This window comes from Bos javanicus, chromosome 28, assembly GCF_032452875.1.
Source record: "Bos javanicus breed banteng chromosome 28, ARS-OSU_banteng_1.0, whole genome shotgun sequence".
Classification (NCBI taxonomy): domain Eukaryota; kingdom Metazoa; phylum Chordata; class Mammalia; order Artiodactyla; family Bovidae; genus Bos; species Bos javanicus.
Window position 1 is genome coordinate 37,946,406 of NC_083895.1, and position 19,693 is coordinate 37,966,098.

Sequence of the window (19,693 nt, forward strand, 5' to 3'; positions counted from 1 at the left end):
TTTTCTGAATGTTGAGCTTTAAGCCAAATTTTTCACTCTCCACTTTCACTTTCATCAAGAAGCTTTTTAAGATCTTCATGACCCAGATAATTCTGATGGTGTGATCACTCACCTAGAGCCAGACATCCTGGAATGTGAAGCCAAGTGGGCCTTAGGAAGCATCATTATGAACAAAGCTAGTAGAGGTGATGAAATTCCAGCTGAGCTATTTCAAATCCTAAAAGATGATGCTGTGAAAGTGCTGCACTCAATAGGCCAGCAAATTTGGAAAACTTAGCAGTGCCCACAGGACTGGAAAATGTCAGTTTTCATTCCAATCTCTAAGAAAGGCAATGCCAAAGAATGCTCAAACTACCCCACAATTGCACTCGTCTCACATGCTAGTAAAGTAATGCTCAAAATTCTCCAAGCTAGGCTTCAACAGTATGTGAAGTGTGAACGTCCAGATATTCAAGCTGGATTTAGAAAAGACAGAGGAACCAGAGATCAAATTTCCAACATTATCGATCTATTTCGTTGGATCATCAAAAAAGCAAGAGAGTCCAGAAAAAACATCTATTTCTGCCTTATTGACTATACCAAAGCCTTTGACTGTGTGGATCACAACAAACTGTGGAAAATTCTTCAAGAGATGGGTATACTAGACCACCTTACCTGCCTCCTGAGAAATCTGTATGCAGGTCAATAGCAACAGTTAGAACTGTACCTGGAAAAAAGACTGGTTCCATATTGGGAAAGGAGTATATCAAGGCTGTATATTGTCACCCTGCTTATTTAACTTATATGCAGAGTACATCATGAGAAACGCTGGGCTGGATGAAGCAAAACCTGGAATCAAGATTGCCAGGAGAAGTATCAGTAACCTCAGTTATGCAGATGACACCACATTTATGGCAGAAAGAGAAGAGCTAGAGAGCCTCTTGCAGAAAGCGAAAGAGGAGAGTGAAAAAGTTGGCTTAAAACTCAACATTCAGAAAACTAAGTTCATGGCATCTGGTCCCATCACTTCATGGCAAATATTTGGGGAAACGATGGAAACTGACAAACTTTTTTTGGGGGGGCTCCAAACTCACTCCAGATGGTGACTGAAGCCATGAAATTAAAAGACCTTTGCTCCTTGGAAGAACAGCTATGACTAACCTAAACAGCATATTAAAAAGCAGAGACATTACTTTGCCAACAAAGGTCCATCTAGTCAAAGCTATGGTTTTTCCTGTAGTCATGTATGGATGTGAGAGTTGGACTATAAGGAAAGCTGAGCGCTGAAGAATTGATGCTTTTGAACTGTGGTGTTGGAGAAGACTCTTGAGAGTCCCTTGGACTGCAAGGAGATCCAACCAGTCCATCCTAAAGGAAATCAGTCCTGAATATTCATTGGAAGGACTGATGCTGAAGCTGAAACTCCAATACTTTGGCCACGTGATGTGAAGAACCTAGTCATTGGAAAAGACCCTGATGCTGGGAAAGATTGAAGTGGGGAGGAGAAGGGGATGACAGAGGCTAAGATGGTTGGATGGCATCACCAACTCAATAGACATGAGTTTGAGTTAAGTTCCAGAAATTGGTGATGGACAGGGAAGCATGGCGTGCTGCAGTCCATGGGGTTACAAAGAGTCGGATACGACTGAGTGACTGAACTGAACTGAAAGGAAACAAACTATTTGTTCCTAGATATACTCTCAAAAACTCATCAAACTGTAAGTCCATTGTAATAAAGTTCAGAGTTAAAACAAACATTGTTTAGCAACACAAACATGCATAGTGAATTTAGAAAAGAAGCTCTATATCCAGGAGGAATGAAGGAATTAATTCAGAAAGTAACATATGAGTGCCTTTAGTTTGAATAAAAAGTTATCTCCCTTAATAAGCATAAAGAAAACATGGATTTAAATTCTATATTCATGGTTTTAAATCAATATATAGCATATAATCTTTGTGGCAACTCAGTATTTAATAAAATCTTTTTAAAAATAATATTTCTGGTGTTCAGCCATTTGTAATCCTATTGTTGCTCACATTTTATGCATCTTATCCCTGACAAATTATTCAGAAAACAGCTTCATATAAGAGTCACCCTTATATAGGACTTGATAATAAAAACTGATTAAACTTTTACTAATTCAGAATTTTTTCCAAATTGTCTTTTATGAGTTATTATTTATCTTCAATTATAATAATAAACTCTTTATAACAAGGCTTTCATATATTGAGCAAAAATTTTTCTGTTTTTAGTATTAATCATGATGTCAGAATTATGGACGGTGATTGAAGGAATCTAAGACAATAAATTATTCAGAGAGGCTTTTTATTTCCCCCTTTGCATATTTTCAGCACCTGGAAACCATTGATTGGAACCAGTGGGATACATGTTGTTCAGGCAATCAGAATAAAGACCCATATTTTATCAAAAGGAGAGAATATTGAACACTCTGTATCCATAGAGAAACTTTTGTATTTCCCTTATATACCCTAGTCTAGCAAATCTGTTTGCATCATGACCTTCTTTTTATATTGTGTTTCCCATCTCCTTTCTTGTTTATAAGAAAGCAAATCAATACATTTATGATGCACTTTTAAAAAATGCATACGTGGGGATTTGGGGTTGGAAAGAGGACTGGGAGAGAGATTCCCATTAGGCAGAGTGGATCAAGGAACAACTTCTTCTTCAGTTTATTTTAGTATAACAAATTATATAGTAAGGTATACTTTTTTTTGAAATAGTCCCAATATTTACAGTATGTCAACCCAATATTGATATCTTACTTCCTATATCACTCTACTTTAATTCAATTCCTGTAGAGGAGACTTAAATCTCTTCTCAGTAGATGTCCCCTAAATTTATTTTTAGTGACTACAAGGGAAAGCTTTGTGTGTACTTGAAAAAAGTTTGCATTATTATTCAGCCTTGGTGTTGTCCTTAAGTTTCCCTGTGACTACACAAATGAGCATTTTATTATTCAAACTAATGAAAACACTAACCTGATATAACTTTGAAATAAGACCATGAATACAAGGATTTGTTGTTTTGTGGTTGTTGAACTACTTAAAAAAAAATTTTTTTTTTTGATCTCTAGCTTCTATCCATCAGGAAGTTAAAAAAAAATAGACCATAAATTTTAGCCTTTCAGTCAGGCCACTAAGTTACATAAATATTATTTGAAATATGTAGTGGACTGTTCTCGTCTTTTATCACCAGGATTTAGTTGGCATTTCTGAAGTTTTTTTTAATGATATTTTTAAAAACTAAAAGCCACTGAAAATAGGAACTATCAACATGGCTCTGAAAGTTCATGCTATAAAGTAACATTTTAACCAGAACAAATATAAATCAGAGGTAAATTATAAGAAGCTTTTATATTAGTACAACATGTACATGTGTATATATATATATGTGTATATATATATATATATATATATATATATACACACTATATTTGAATGTGTGTGTGTAGCCTGAATAATTTGAAAATAAGTATGTCAATAGGCTATGGGGAGGAAATATTTTAAAAAAATTATTTTTGAAACAGGGCAGAATCTAGGGACCTTTGAGATTCAGGTCCTGAGGAAGAAGAAGCAGGTAGAAGAATGTAATGGATAATTACACCCAAAATGTCCCATGTGAGCCAGCCTTATTGTTTGAAGCCAGGGGTAGGGTCAGGCTTGTCAGTCAAGAAATGAAACTTGAGTTATTGGTTTTATATAGTTTCAACTGAAGTGACATTGCATTATTAGACTGAACTTGAAGAGAAAAGCAATATTAAAGTAAGTTTGTGACCTGAAAAAAATTTTGTATCTGACTAATTTTCAGTTTTACTTTTCCCTGCTTGGAAAGGCACAGAAAACAAGGAACAGACACCCAACCTGCTTGGTCCATCTAACAGGAAAGTCTCATCACAGAGATAATACCATCGAAAATTGAACTGACTGTAAAATTATCTCCCAGAGAAAGTTAATAAACATTGGCGGCTGGAAACATTTTCTGGGTGAAAGAAAAAAGAAAAAGAAAATCTTCTATGAATCATATGAATTTGTAATCATAAATGGTCCTTATACAGGTTTACATTCAAATTAATATTGCCTGAGTAGTCCAAAACACTTTAGAGCAAATATAGAGTTTGGAAAAAATCTCTTTTTGTCATGCCCTCAAATGTCTAGAAGATGCAAATGAAAAGCATCCCTGGAGCCATTTTTAATACAAGTTTTAAAGGATTCCCACAAACTTCAAAAGAATTTGAGTTCAAACCCCAAACTTAAAAATCACACAAAGAAATGTGATTGCCATGATAAATCCTGACAGATAACAGGCAACTGTAGACATCAAGTGCCAAAAATATCAGAGACAACATATAAAACTAATTTGCATATATGTATATTTCTATACATTATATAACTATGTCATACATGCTATATAATATATATAATTTATATATCTCTATTAACCTTATCATGTATTAACTAAATGAGCAAAGGGCAAAAGATTAGTTGAAAAAATAAGTGCTTGAAAAAAAACTAATATTTCTAGAACAGTACAGTAATTGATATTGAAAACTCATTGAATGTATTTAAAAGAAGATACACATAGTTGAAGAGAAAAGTCACAAATTAAAAGATATAAAATAGGAATTTATCTAGAACAAATATAAAGAGACAAAAATATGAAAAGTAATGAAAATAGCTAAAGGAAGAATGGGATAGACTGCTAAGATCCATCATATATTCAACTTGCAATTTTAGAATGGAGAGAAAAAAAATAGGGTAGATGCAGTACACAAAGAAACACTGGCAAATAATTTACCATGAGCAGTGCAAGATATCCATTCTCAGATTCAGAAATTTCAAAAAGAACCACTCAAACTAAGAAATGTCTCCACCTAAATATATTTTATATATAATAAAAGTATGTAATATAAATAATAAAGAATATCTGTAAAGGGACTAGCAAAGACCACAGATAGAGGAGCCTGGCAGACTACAGTCCATGGGGCCACAAAGAATCAGACATGACTGAGCGACTAACACACACACACACACACACACACACGGATTTATCTACTTGTACAAATGAAAAAAATGAGACTGATGATTTTTCACCACCAACAACGAAAGCTAATAAAAAAATACCTGTAACATGCTGAGAGGATATACTTTCTTATATACCATACAATACATTTATGTACCAAACTAATATATCTTTCAAGAATGAAGTGAAATAATTTTTGAAAAACAGAACAGAATTTGGCAGTAAAATCCTTATCAAAAGAAATTCCAAGAGATACAGCTTAACTTATAGAAGAAAAGTGATCTCAGATGTAACCAAGATAACAGACCTAGTGGATTCTCATTAACAAGGTAATCGCTTCCTGGCAAATAGATGGGGAAAAAAATGGAAACAGTGACAGATTTTACTTTCTTGGGCTCCAAAATCACTGTGGATGGTGACTGCAGCCATGAAATTAAAAGACACTTGCTCCTTGAAAGAAAAGCTATGACAAACCTACAAAGCATATTAAAAAGAAGAGACATCACTTTCCTGACAACTGTCCATACAGTCAAAGCTATGGTTTTCCAGTAGTCATGTGTGTTATGAGAGTTAGACCATAAAGAGGGCTGAGCACTGAAGAACTGATGCTTTTGAACTGTGGTGTTAGAGAAGACTCTTGAGGGACACTTGGACCACAAGGAGATCAAACCAGTGAATCCTAAAGGAAATCAACACTGAATATTTATTGAAATGACTGATGCTGAAGGTGAAACTCCAATTCTTTGGCCACCTGATGCAAGAAGCCAACTCACTGGAAAAGACTCTGATGCTGGAAAGATAGAGGGCAGGAGGAGAAGGTGGTGACAAAGAATGAGATGGTTTGATACCATCATCATCAACTCAGTGACATGAGTTTGAGCAAACTCTGGGAGACAGAGGAGTCTGGTGAGCTGCAGTCCATGGGGTTGGATAGAGCTGGACAAGACTGAGTGACTGAACAACAAACCTAATATGACCCATGAGAAATTAGTTTTGTGGTCAAATAAATTTGAGGAAAGCCAAACTCCTTAAAAATTTGCAATAAAATCAGAATATGCAAAGATCTGACAAGTGAATGGAAAAGAGAGCTGTTAAACTTAGATCAGCATGTCCTAGATGTAACACCATAAAACATATTTTGTCAAAGAGTCATGGTTAGTATCTCAAAGAATATACTTTTGGGAATGTGGAACTATGCTTTCAATGCAAAAGCTTAAAATATTTCCAAACAAAAAAACAAATAAGTGAAGCACATAAGGAAAGAATAATAGCCATGGAAAGCATTTATCAAGGAACAACAAAAACCAATGCTCTTCTCCTAGATGGCAAGCATTATAATGGCACAAATTTATATTCCCATCAATGTAAATATTTAATATTAATCCAGTAAAACCGCAGATTTGTTTTTATTGATCTCTATAATATGACTGTCAAATTAAACTGGAGGTATTTTTAAGATGAAATTAATAAAACTTTTACCTTACAAAAAAAAATCATAGTAAAAGGCATTTGCATTTCCTGACATCATATAATTTTAGAATTTAAATAATTCATATACTGTGATGACTCTTATACAGAATATATGTATGCATAAAGATTATAGGAACAAAAGAAAAGTCAAGGTAAAATGCTTCTATGATGTACCTTTATAGAACAGTTTAATTTATAGAAAAAAGAGATTCAAATTAGTAGACAAACAAATTAATAAATGATGGTGGGATTCTCATTACATTTTAATATATTAAAAAGTAACAGTGAATCCTGTCACACAACATTCACAACCAATAGATACATATATTCTAGAGATAGTAAATTTCACAATTAAACATGATATAAAATAGAAAAAATATGGCTGACACGATTGAAAATTCAAAGTAGGAAAATATAAAGAATTCACCAATACACTGAGCAATAATAAATCCTCTCATTCCAAATGATTATAAACAAACATAAAAAGACATTGAAAAAACTGAGAAGAGATTTCTATTATACAAGAGATTCAAATCTTTATTATAGAAATACTTCTTATAATCAGAAAGAGAAAATGAAAACACCAAGGAAAAAACTTTTAGATTCAGACAGATCTGCATCTATTCAGCCAGTCTTATAGATAGAATTTAAATGGGAAGAAAGTATTATTTCAGATTAACTTGGCACTTGTAGAAGTCAATAAAATTAAAAACAGATATAAATTTTGTTTCCAAGGTTAGTGCTTAGTAGCTGTATAACTTAATTTTTATTTTTCACATCTAAAGAAATGATAGAAAAACTACCAGAAAAAGATTGCCATATTAGAAAATTATGCAGAAATGTTTACAAATACATAAGTGTTCTATAAACAGTGGAAATGCAATTTTTAAAATGTAAATTAAATGTATGACAGGATCATGAGAATCTATGTATTTTTTAATAACTTTCTGTGAATATATAATGATTTCAAAATAAAAGTTAAAAATGCTTTCTCTAAAAGAGACATAGAAAATAGACTTATGGACATGGGGAGCGGAGAGAAGAGCGTGAGATGTATGGAAAGAGTAACATGGAAACTTACATTACCATATGTAAAATAGATAGCCAACGGGAATTTCCTGTATGGCTCAGGAAACTCAAACAGGGGCTCTCTATCAACCTAGAGGGGTGGAATTTGGGGAGGGAGATCGGAGGGTGTTTCAAAAGGGAGGGAATATATGTATACCTATGGCTGATTCATGTTGAGGTTTGACAGAAAAAAGCAAAATTCTGTAAAGCAATTATCCGTTAATAAAAAATAAATAAATTAAAAAAAATGTTTTCTCTAAAAGCAAATGCAGCTTTATTTTTCTATAACCCTGTGAAATTGACAATATTTAACTATTAGTCTATAGAAATGGCAATTTCATATTCATCACATAATGCTATATGAGTTTGAATAGTAGAAGGAATCTGACATAGGTGTATTTGGAGGTTGTCTTCCTTTGCTTTACAGCTTTGAAATTGTAGGAGTTTACATAAGCTAAGGCAAAAGAGAAGGGAGCTTTCCTTCGCCTACCTTCTTCCCATGTTGGCCTCCCTGACAGTTTCTCTGGACAGATCTTGGGCTTGCAGTCTATCTACCTGGGACATGACTGAGTCACTCTTGGTCATGATTGTTGAGGTCATTTTTTCTGGGTTCCTCTCTGCTAACTCCAATGTATTGCTCAAAGAAGTCTGTATCAAGCTTTTATGTCTATGTTCTAGAAACCTTGGGTTGATCCCTGGGTTGGGAAGATCCCCTGGAGAAGAGCATAGTGACCCACTCCAGTATTCTTATTTGGAGAATTCCATGGACAGAGGAGCCTGGCAGGCTACAGTCCATGGGGGTCACGGAGAGTTGTACACAACTGAGCAGCTAACCCTTTCACTTTCTAGAAAACTCAGGAAAAATCACAGGGCTATCTGTGGCCCTTCAGGGGACTGAGGTCCACAGAGAGAGTTGTACTTCTATACCACAGAATGGTGTAGAAAACTTCGCAATCTGTCTCAACCCCTTTTATGACAGGCCACAATATGAGATTATTTAACTCCTGGAGCCTTCCTCCAAGACCCACAATGGGAAATGGATATAACATCAGTGTGAGATTTCTGGAAAAGCCCAGAGGAGGAAGGCCTTATAGTATCTATTTGTTCTTATTCTCCTTTATCTTTTCTCCTCCTCACGTCATTCTGACAGCATTTTATCCAAACAGATGTAGGATTCCTACCTCTGATTCATCAGGTTTCCTTTGTCATGAGTCTCTTAGGGCCAAAACTTTTGAAAATAACAATCGATTTCTTTTGCTACCCTTAAATTCCTTCCATAAACATTGGTTACTTCATGGTTTATTTACTGGAATGCAATTGGATTGGTGCCAGGAACACAGAGTAACTAGAAATAGCAGCAGACCCCATCATTTAATATTTCAGAGTAGAACTTCCTATACTGGTTCCTCTAGTAAATATTCAGATTGCAACAGGGTAGATTTGCTACTACTGCTCTGCTGCTGCTCCTGCTGCTAAGTTGCTTCAGTCATGCCCAACTCTGTGCGACCCCATAGACGGCAGCCCACCAGGCTCCTCTGTCCCTGGGATTCTCCAGGCAAGAACACTGGAGTGGGTTGCTACTGCTCTAGATCTCTATTTTGTCTCTGGCTCCCCAGGCTCTTATGCCTTAAACATGCAACTCCATTTCCATCTATTCTCTTGAGTCTCAGTAACCTTATTCTCATCAGAAAATGCTAAAAAGAATGCATCTATCCTTTTTTCCTAAAATCTGATAACTTTCCTTGGTGAATAGTGGTAACATAGGAACATCAATAAATATTTCAAAAGCATTCGTCTCTGGGATTCTTAGCTAGGCAAAGAAAAAGCTATTTTTTCTTTTTGTCTCTCCAACATTAAAACAAAAGCAGGTGAATTTTATTTTATGCCCCCTGATTCTTGGCCTTGATGAATTACTTTTCTTGAAGATATAATAAAAATAGAATACTGATTCAGGTCATAAAGAAGTTGCTTCCAAGGCTTGCAAATTTATAAATTTTCTCATGTTTATCAGTCTAAGTATTTCATAAATTTCATCTAAATTTGACTATAGATATTAATATTTCATCAGAACCATTTGTTCAAAAGACTAAATAAATTATTTTCTCTTCTAAATTTACTACTTTTCAACATTAAAAAAAATCATTAGTTTAATTGCCATATTTTCCACAGGCACTTTATTGTTGGATTAAGGTAAGCTTTAGTATTAATAATTGCTTCAAGGTGGGATTACAGTAAAGATAAGCATTGAGTTGCTGTTTGTTAAAAAAAAATACAGCCTTTGACAAGCATATGAAAAGATGCTCAACATCATTCATTATTAGATAAATGCAAATCAAAACTACAATGAGATACCACCTCACACCAGTCAGAATGGCCATCATTAAAAGTCTACAAACAATAAATGCTGGAGAGGGTATGGAGAAAAGGGAACACTCTTACATTGTTGGTGGGTATGTAAACTGATATAGCCACTATGGAAGATGGTATTTAGATTCCTTAAAAAGTTAGGAATAAAACCACCATATGACCCAGCAATCTCACTCCTAGGCATATACCCTGAGGAAACCAAAATCGAAAAAGTCACATGCAACCCAATGTTCACTGCAGCATTATTTACAATAGCTAGACCATGGAAGCAACCCAGATGTCCATCAACAGATGAATGGATAAAGAAGCTATGGAATTGTACTCAGTCATAAAAAGGAACACATTTGAATCCATTCTAATGAGGTGGACGAACTTAGAGCCTATTATACAGAGTGAAGGAAGTCAGAAAGAGAAATAGAAATATCATATACTGATGCATATATGTGGAATCTAGAAAGATGGTACTGATAAATTTATTTGCAGGGCAGCAATGAAGAAACAGACTAGAGAACAGACTTATGGACACCAGGGGAGGGGAGGAGGGAGAGGGTGAGATGTATGGAGAGAGTAACATGGGAACTTACAATACCATATATAAAATAGATAGCCAATGGAAATTTGCTGTATGACTCAGGGAACTCAGGGGCTCGGTGACAGGCTGAAGGATGGGATGGGGAGGAAGATGGGAGGGAGGTCTCAGAGGGAGGAGACATGTGTGTACCTATGGCTGATTCTTGTTGATCTATGACAGAAAACCACAAAATTCTATAAAGCAATTATACTTCAATTAAAAAATAAATAGTCTTTGAATGTGGAAAGCTTATCTGTAAAATAATTGCATCAACTTTATTTCCATGAGGATCTTTAAGATATTCTACAACTGTCTCTTAGCATTTAATGAAAAAAGAATTAGAGGTTGCATGATCTTTTCTTTTAGCTACCCAAATTATTGTTTATTTCTGAAGGTCTGTATATTTACTAGGATATATCCAGGACAGATTGTTCTGAACCAGTTTTGCCTAGCACATGGTGAATTCTGTAATTCATAGATCTAAATCTTTGTTTAATATCACTCTAAATTTTAGTTACCTTGTATTTTCTGGGTTTCTTCTTCAGTTCAGTTCAGTAGCTCAGTCGTGTCCGACTCTTTGCGACCCCATGAACTGCAGCTCGCCAGCCTTCCCTGTCCATCACCAACTCCTGGAGTCCACCCAAACCCATGTCCATCGAGTCAATGATGCCATCCAACCATCTCATTCTCTGTCGTCCCCTTCTCCTCCTGCCCTCAGTCTTTCCCAGCATCAGGGTCTTTCCCAAGGGTTTCTTCTTAGGGAAGAATGTTCTCCTGTGTGCTGGTTCTCTAGTACCTGTCCAGTATGTCTATCATTAGTTCCCTAACACTTTACAATTTTTTCCGTTCTATTTTGCATTTTTTAAAAAAAATTGATATATAGTTGACCTATAACAGTATGTTATAGGTAGATAGCATAATGTTTCAATATTTAAATACATTATGAAATAATCACCATATTAAGTCTAGTAACCATAAGTCCCCATGAGAAGTTATTTTAGTATTAATGACCAAGTTCTTTATGCTGTATATTATATCCCGTGACTTATTTATCTTATAACTTAAAGTCTGTACCTCTTAATCACCTTCATCTATTTCTCCCTACTCCCACCCACCTCCCAGCTGGCAATCAACAGCTTATTCTCCATATCTATGACTCTGTTTTCTTTTTGTTTTGTTTTTTAGATTTCACATATAAGGGGGATCATATGGTATTTGTCTTTCTCTGTCTGACTAACTTCACTAGCTCAATCCATGTTGTCACAAATGGCAAAATTGTTATGACTAATAGCCCTTTGTACATGCAGATATGCACACTTCATTTTCTGTGCTTCAGACGTTGCTTTTTTTTTTCCTTTTTTTTTTTTTAACAGATAGAAGGTTTGTGGCAACCCTGCATCTATTGAAGCAATTTTTCTAACAGCATTTACTCCCTTTGTGTCTTTATGTCACATTTTGATAATTCTTGCAATATTTCAAACTTTTTCATGATTTTTATGGTGACCTGTAATCAGTGATCTTTGATGTTACTACTATAATTCACTGAAGGTTCAGATGATGGCTAGCACTTTTTACAAATAAAGTATTTTTTAATTAAGGTATGCACAATGTTCTTTTAGACATAATGTTATTGCACACTTAATAGAGCCACCAGGGAAGTCCTTAATAGACCACAGTACAGTATAAAAGTAACTGTTACATGCACTGGGAAACCAAAAAAATTATGACTCACTTTATTGTGGGTCTGGAACCTGAAATACCTACAAGTATACCTCTATAGACCACATCTTCTTTAACCATTGATTTCCAAAGAGACACAGGTTGCTTCCATATTTTGCTGATTGTAAATAATCTTGAAATAAACACAGTGGTGCATAAATCTTTTTGAATCAGGGTTTCCTCTTTCTTGAAGTAAATCCGCAAGAGGGGAATTGCTGAATTATATGTAGTTATTTTTTTGTTGTTATTCTTATTTTAAAAACTGTAGTTTTACTTTTAATGTTTTGAGGACTCTCCACGCTGTTTTCCAATACTGGCAGCACCTATTCACAATCCCACCCACAGAACATGAGATTTCCCTTTCTGCACATTCTCCCAGCCTTCTGGCTCTCTTGAGTGACTCTCACTGGTTTTCAAAGCTGGACATTTTGAGGGCTCATATTCTAAGTGCACAAATGCTGGGTTGTGAAGCCCATGCTAAGAGGCAGACCTCACAGTTGTAATATGCCTTGGCTCATGGCTTGGTGGCTGGGCGTGTGTGTCCAGACTGGACCACGTCTCCACCCTCTACCAGTCTCACTGCTGCTCTTTCATGACATATTTAGCTGCGGAAATCTTTTCTGCTAGTCTTCAGGTTGTTCTCAGAGATACTTGCTCTCTCAGTAGTTGTAATTTTGGTGTCCCCGTGGGAGAAAGCGAGCTCAGGATCCTCTTACTCTGCCAAATTGATCTCCTCCCATTTTGCTTTTTTTTTTTCTTTTCTATCCCATATGTTTTATGCTATATTTTCCACAGTGTGTATTTTCCCTTGTATTTCTTGTGATTCCTCCCCCTTGTGATATAATTTTACTTCTATATCTTCCTTAAATTTTGCCAGTTTGTGTTTCATCTCTTTTATTCTCCCATCATCTCTGTCCTGAGATCTTACTTTTAAAATTTGCTTCTTAAAGGCAGTTGTGTCATAGAGTTTTCTTGTATTCTTTATGACTCTTTTAAACAGAAGTATTATCTTTTCTTTGCACACTTTTCTAATAAAAAGTTTAATGCTACTTACCTTTTAAAAAAGACTTTTCTTCTTTTTTCCACATATTGTCTTTATATCAATGTTTTGCCAATTCCTATTTAACACTGATCATGGAAGAACTTGAATTTCTTGGACTTACCTTTTATGTAAATGTACGTGCCCAAGTGGATCTTCAAGAAGAGCCGATGTTTTTACACCCTAGCACTATGTACTCTTTTTCCTCTTCCCTCTCTGTTTCCATCAAATAAAAACTAGGTTCAGGAGGACTTTGACATGAGTTGGGATCACCACAGTCTTCATACCATTATTACCCAAAAAGATATATCCTTGCTTCCCATCACTGCAGGAGTACGTAAATGTTGGCACTTCCATCTCCCTTCCTTTTGATCTTCTCACCACTCTGTATTTCTTGTCCTTATTTATTTCAAAGAGGATGCCTACAGTGAAGTGACTTTGGCATCCCTTATGTATATTTTGGAAACTGTGGATTCTTTCCGTCTTCCAGTTTCACTAAAAATGATATTTGCTTTTGGATGATTTTTAGGCAGAGGATGAGAAATACTGACTCACCCAGTTATGTTCCTAGCAGAAGTTCCAACAGTGCTTCTTTTAAATGGGGAAAGTTTGGACATTCAAAAAAAAGATATGGATATATATGATATATATACTATATGTATGCTTGGATATATATAAATATATAATGTAAGATTTCCAGTCTTTAAAACTCATGTAGACAAATATGAACACATAAAATTAAAATTTTTAGTTTTAGGAAAAACTGATTCCTAAATCTTTCCCATATGCAAGAGTTTATGCAAAGTTATAGGAAGTTTTGAGAGTTATATATAAAAAGAAGCAGTGATTTAATGGATTTTTTCTTTACTTTTTCTTAACAAACTTTTCAAAAATAAAATATATTGTTTTGCCTAAGAGAAACAAGTTATTTATAAATGCAGTTATGTCTAAGATATTTACATATATTTCTTTGATTTTTTCTTTACTTTTTTATTCTTTTCTTTATTTTTAAGAAACCTATTTTTACCCTAAATTTAATAAAATTGTATTTTTATATTCTGATTTTGGTGGTTTTTATGTTTTAATTCTTACATTTAACTCTTTATGTATATTCTTGATAATTAAATATTCCAATATTACTGATTTTATTATCATTCTTTTCCTCACTCATTTGAAATGCCGTTTTATCACAGTGCCATTATTTATCAGTGGTTCTGGAATTTAATTTTCCTCTGATGCAATTGCTATGTCTTCAGAATTGTTATATTATCACAGCCTGCTGTATTTATAAGGCAGGCCCTATGTGGCAGTGACATAATAAGTGACCTTGCTATATGTAGTCACTTATTATAACTCTATCTCTTTTCTCGCAGTAATCAGTGATATTCAAAAGTTCAAACTCTACTACCAGGTATTGATATGTTTTGTTTTGCTTTTGGTCTACATTCTGTTCCTGTGTATTAAATCAAATACACTTGTTGTAGTCACTAATTACGATAGTTTAATGATATGTTGCCAAATTCAGACTTAAATTGAAGAAAGTAGGGAAAACCACTAGATCATTCAGGTATGACCTAAATCAATTCCCTTATGATTATACAGTGGAAGTGAGAAATAGATTTAAGGGACTGGATCTGATAGAGTGCCCGATGAACTATGGATGGAGGTTCGTGACATTGTACAGGAGACAGGGATCAAGACCATCCCCATGGAAAAGAAATGCAAAAAAGCAAAATGGCTGTCTAGGGAGGCCTTACAAATAGCTGTGAAAAGAAGAGAAGCGAAAAGCAAAGGAGAAAAGGGAAGATATAAACATCTGAATGCAGAGTTCCAAAGAATAGCAAGAAGAGATAGGAAAGCCTTCTTCAGCGATCAATGCAAAGAAATAGAGGAAAACAACAGAATGGGAAAGACTAAGGATCTCTTCAAGAAAATCAGAGATACCAAGGGAACGTTTCATGCAAAGATGGGCTCGATAAAGGACAGAAATGGTATGGACCGAACAGAAGCAGAAGATATTAAGAAGAGGTGGCAGGAATACACAGAAGAACTGTACAAAAAAGATCTTCACGACCCAGATAATCACGATGCTGTGATCACTGACCTAGAGCCAGACATCCTGGAATGTGAAGTCAAGTGGGCCTTAGAAAGTATCACTACGAACAAAGCTAGTGGAGGTGATGGAATTCCAGTTGAGCTATTTCAAAACCTGAAAGATGATGCTGTGAAAGTGCTGCACTCGATATGCCAGCAAATTTGGAAAACTCAGCAGTGGCCACAGGACTGGAAAAGGTCAGTTTTCATTCCAGTCCCAAAGAAAGGCAATGCCAAATTGCACTCATCTCACATGCTAGTAAAGTAATACTCAAAATTCTCCAGGCTTCAGCAATATGTGAACCGTGAACTTGCAGATGTTCAAGCTTCAGCAATATGTGAACCGTGAACTTGCAGATGTTCAAGCTGGCTTTAGAAAAGGCAGAGGAACCAAAGATCAAATTGCCAACATCCGCTGGATCATGGAAAAAGCAAGAAAGTGCCAGAAAAACATCTATTTCTGCTTTATTGACTATGCCAGAGCCTTTGACTGTGTGGATCACAATAAACTGTGGAAAATTCTGAAGGAGATGGGACTACCAGACCACCTGATCTGCCTCTTGAGAAACCTGTATGCAGGTCAGGAAGCAACAGTTAGAATTGGACATGGAACAACAGACTGGTTCCAAATAGGAAAAGGAGTACGTCAAGGCTGTATATTGTCACCCTGCTTATTTAACTTCTATGCAGAGTGCATCATGAGAAATTTTGCTGGGCTGGAAGAAGCACAAACTGAAATCAAGATTGCTGGGAGAAATATCAATAACCTCAGATATGCAGATGACACCACCCTTATGGCAGAAGGTGAAGAGGAACTACAAAGCCTCTTGATGAAGGTGAAAGAGGAGACTGAAAAAGTGGCTTAAAGCTCAACATTCAGAAAATGAAGATCATGGCATCTGGCCCCATCACTTCATGGGAAATAGATGGGGAAACAGTGGAAATAGTGTCAGACTTTATCTTTTTGGGCTCCAAAATCACTACAGATGGTGACTGCAGCTATGAAATTAAAAGACTCTTACTCCTTGGAAGAAAAATTATGATCAACCTAGACAGCATGTTGAAAAGCAGAGACATTATTTTGCCAACAAAGGTCCATTTAGTCAAGGCTATGGTTTTTCCTGTGGTCATGTATGGATGTGAGAGTTGGACTGTGAAGAAGGCTGAGCACCGAAGAATTGATGCTTTTGAACTGTGGTGTTGGAGAAGACTCTTGAGAGTCCCTTGGACTGCAAGGAGATCCAACCAGTCCATTCTGAAGGAGATCAGCCCTGGGATTTCTTTGGAAGGAATGATGCTAAAGCTGAAACTCCAGTACTTTGGCCACCTCATGCGAAGAGTTGACTCATTGGAAAAGACTCTAATGCCCGGAGGGATTGGAGGCGGGAGGAAAAGGGGACGACAGAGGATGAGATGGCTGGATGGCATCACCGACTCGATGGACGTGAGTTTGAGTGAACTCCAGGAGTTTGTGATGGACAGGGAGGCCTGGCGTGCTGAGATTCATGGGGGTCTCAAAGAGTCGGACACAACTGAGTGACTGAACTGAACTGAATAATATGTTTTGATGTCTGAAAGACATCAAAATTTGGTTTGATGAATATATTCTTAAAGGTCAAATCTGTAATTATTTAGACAAGTATTTATGTTTAAGAGATACCTGTAAATTACTTTAAATATTTGATTGACCTTGTATTATTTTACATATTAGTAGTAAGTTGATATCTTCATTGTATCACTTCTAATCCAAAAACATGTAAAGTATTTTTCCACTTTTCAAGTCTTTTATAACACTTAATAAAATTTATGGCTTACATCATTTTCTCAAAAAATATTTTTATATATTAAATAAATAAGAGTTTTCAAATTTATTTTAAAATCATTTTTCTTAAAAAACTTTAGATTGTATGTGATAGGTGCATAACTAGATACAGGGCAGAAAAAAATTATTTTAAAGACTATTGCAACAATTCTGGCATGAGATGGTGATGTTCTGAAATTATGTAAAGAACGATAATGATGAAAATTCAGCATATGTGAGCAGTGTCCAATTAATGGAATCAATAGAACATGGTGATTGTTGAGTGTGGGATATAAGAGAGAATAGTTTGCATTCATGACTAACATTAGTAAAGTACAGATATAAGTTTTAGGAATTAGTAAATAATTTCTTAGTGAGTTGGGTTTATGGTGTGTTGTATAGAATCTAGGTGAAGATTTTAGCAAGCAACTGATATATTATCCTGCTATTGACCTTGGTTTTTTCCTTTATTTCTTCATCTGTAAAATAAGGATAATCAAAATTACTTCATGGAGTTTACATGAATGACTTTAGGAAAACACTTAGGTTTTCCCTTCTTTTCCTTTCTCTGCTATAGACATATAAGTATTCTGCTACATTTTCTAGCTGCCAGTGTAAGAAACACAAGGAAACATGAAACTATATATAATTGCCAACTTGCATATCTGTCTCTGCAAAAACTGTGACATCCAGCATAATTCACTATTTTTGTACTTATCAACTCAGCTTTTGTAACACAAATATAGACTTGAAGTATTTTGGTCATTTTTACTCATTGAGCAAATACTAATTCTTCTAAGATGATATTTGTGATAGTGAAGTCATTATAAATAATTTGCTTTTGAAATGTAAAATAGTTCCCACCTGTGTGTGTATTTAATTTTGAGCTATATTGTATTTTTTTATGGTAATAACTTCTCTCCATTTTTTAAGATCATTTGTCTAGAAAATTTCAATACTTTCACAATTTGTATATGTCTATTTATTATTATTGATTAATTTCTGTGTAGGTGAACATACACGCTTTTTATATCCTTCACTTGAAGATTTTGTATGGCTTGTGAATTACTTTGGGTTCTTGGCCGAGTGACAATATAAGCAAAAATCCTATTCTGAATCGAAGTCTACAAACTGTCAAGGAAGAAGAAAATTACATGTTGACTCTAAAACTTGACATAATACAAGAGTCTAATGGATCTTAGACACCTAAAATAGAAAAATTCTAAATAACATAACTGATCCTGATTAATGTTGTCATCTTCCATATTCTCTCAGGAGTGGATATTAATAGAGACTTGTGATTTTTTTAAAATGCTTTTTCTAAAATTGGAGGCAGCAAAACATAGCAGTAGGTAGTGGGAGGCATATGAATAGAAATGTATTCTGTAGAATGTATTTTTCAATCATGATTTATTTTACACTGTGGTAGAAAATATGCTTGAAATTGTGCATTAAAATGTACTGGCTACCATAAAAAAAAGCAGTGAAATGCATAACTTCAAATGCAATAAAGAAAAGTGAATGTGCTGAATTCAGCAGAGGCAGAATATGAGGGGGAAAGGCAGAAAGAAAGGACAGCAATTAAAACACAAATTGAAAGAGCAAGATAATTCCAAATATGTTAGCATTCACAGCAAATTTAAACAGGTTTAAATCACCTGCTGCTGCTGCTGAGTAAAGTATAAATAGTGTCAGAATATATATATATATATATATATATATATATACACACACACACACACATATATAAACATTATATAAATAATATTACCTTGAAAAATCTAAAGTTTAGAGAAATTAGAAAATAAACAAAAATTATTATTGTGGGGAGAATATCTAATATTTGAATAGCAGGACAACAAAGTGGTCATGCATATGAACAATAGACCACACAGATTTCAATCTGGAAATGCTGAAAGTAGAAGACTGCATTTGATAAAATGTACCCTTTTGCCAAGAAGATGTAATACTTATAAACTTGTAGTCACTTAACAATCTCACTTTGAAATATAGTAAAACTAGGCAGAAATTCAAGATGAAGAAAATAAACACACTTTGTGGAGGGAAAAGAAAATATAAAGTTGAAGAAGATAATAATTACAAGAGTAACAGCTTTGTTTCATGAATATGAATATGTATATTCACATACCTCTCACACACATAACTTAAATGTTTCACTAAAATCTAGGCAGCAGAGTCTTAAAATATTGTAAAGAAATGACAAAATTCAATCAATGTAAAGAGCCCAAAAATCAATTAAGGAAAAGAATAGACAAGCTAAATTCACTAGGAAACTATATACAACACTTACTACAATTCACAGACTCTAAAAGTGACATTTGAAATTACTAATATATACACTTACACACACATAAAGTACCTAATGCTATGTACATGATTGTGGGTGTGTCTTTATGTACTTTAGGTCTTTGAGCATTCTATCCTAAATCTATGCCTTTATACATTTACCCAAAAGAATGTTGAGGTCTATAGAGTTGAAAGATTTACCTAGATTTGTTGCCTCTACTCAACCCAAGGAACTAA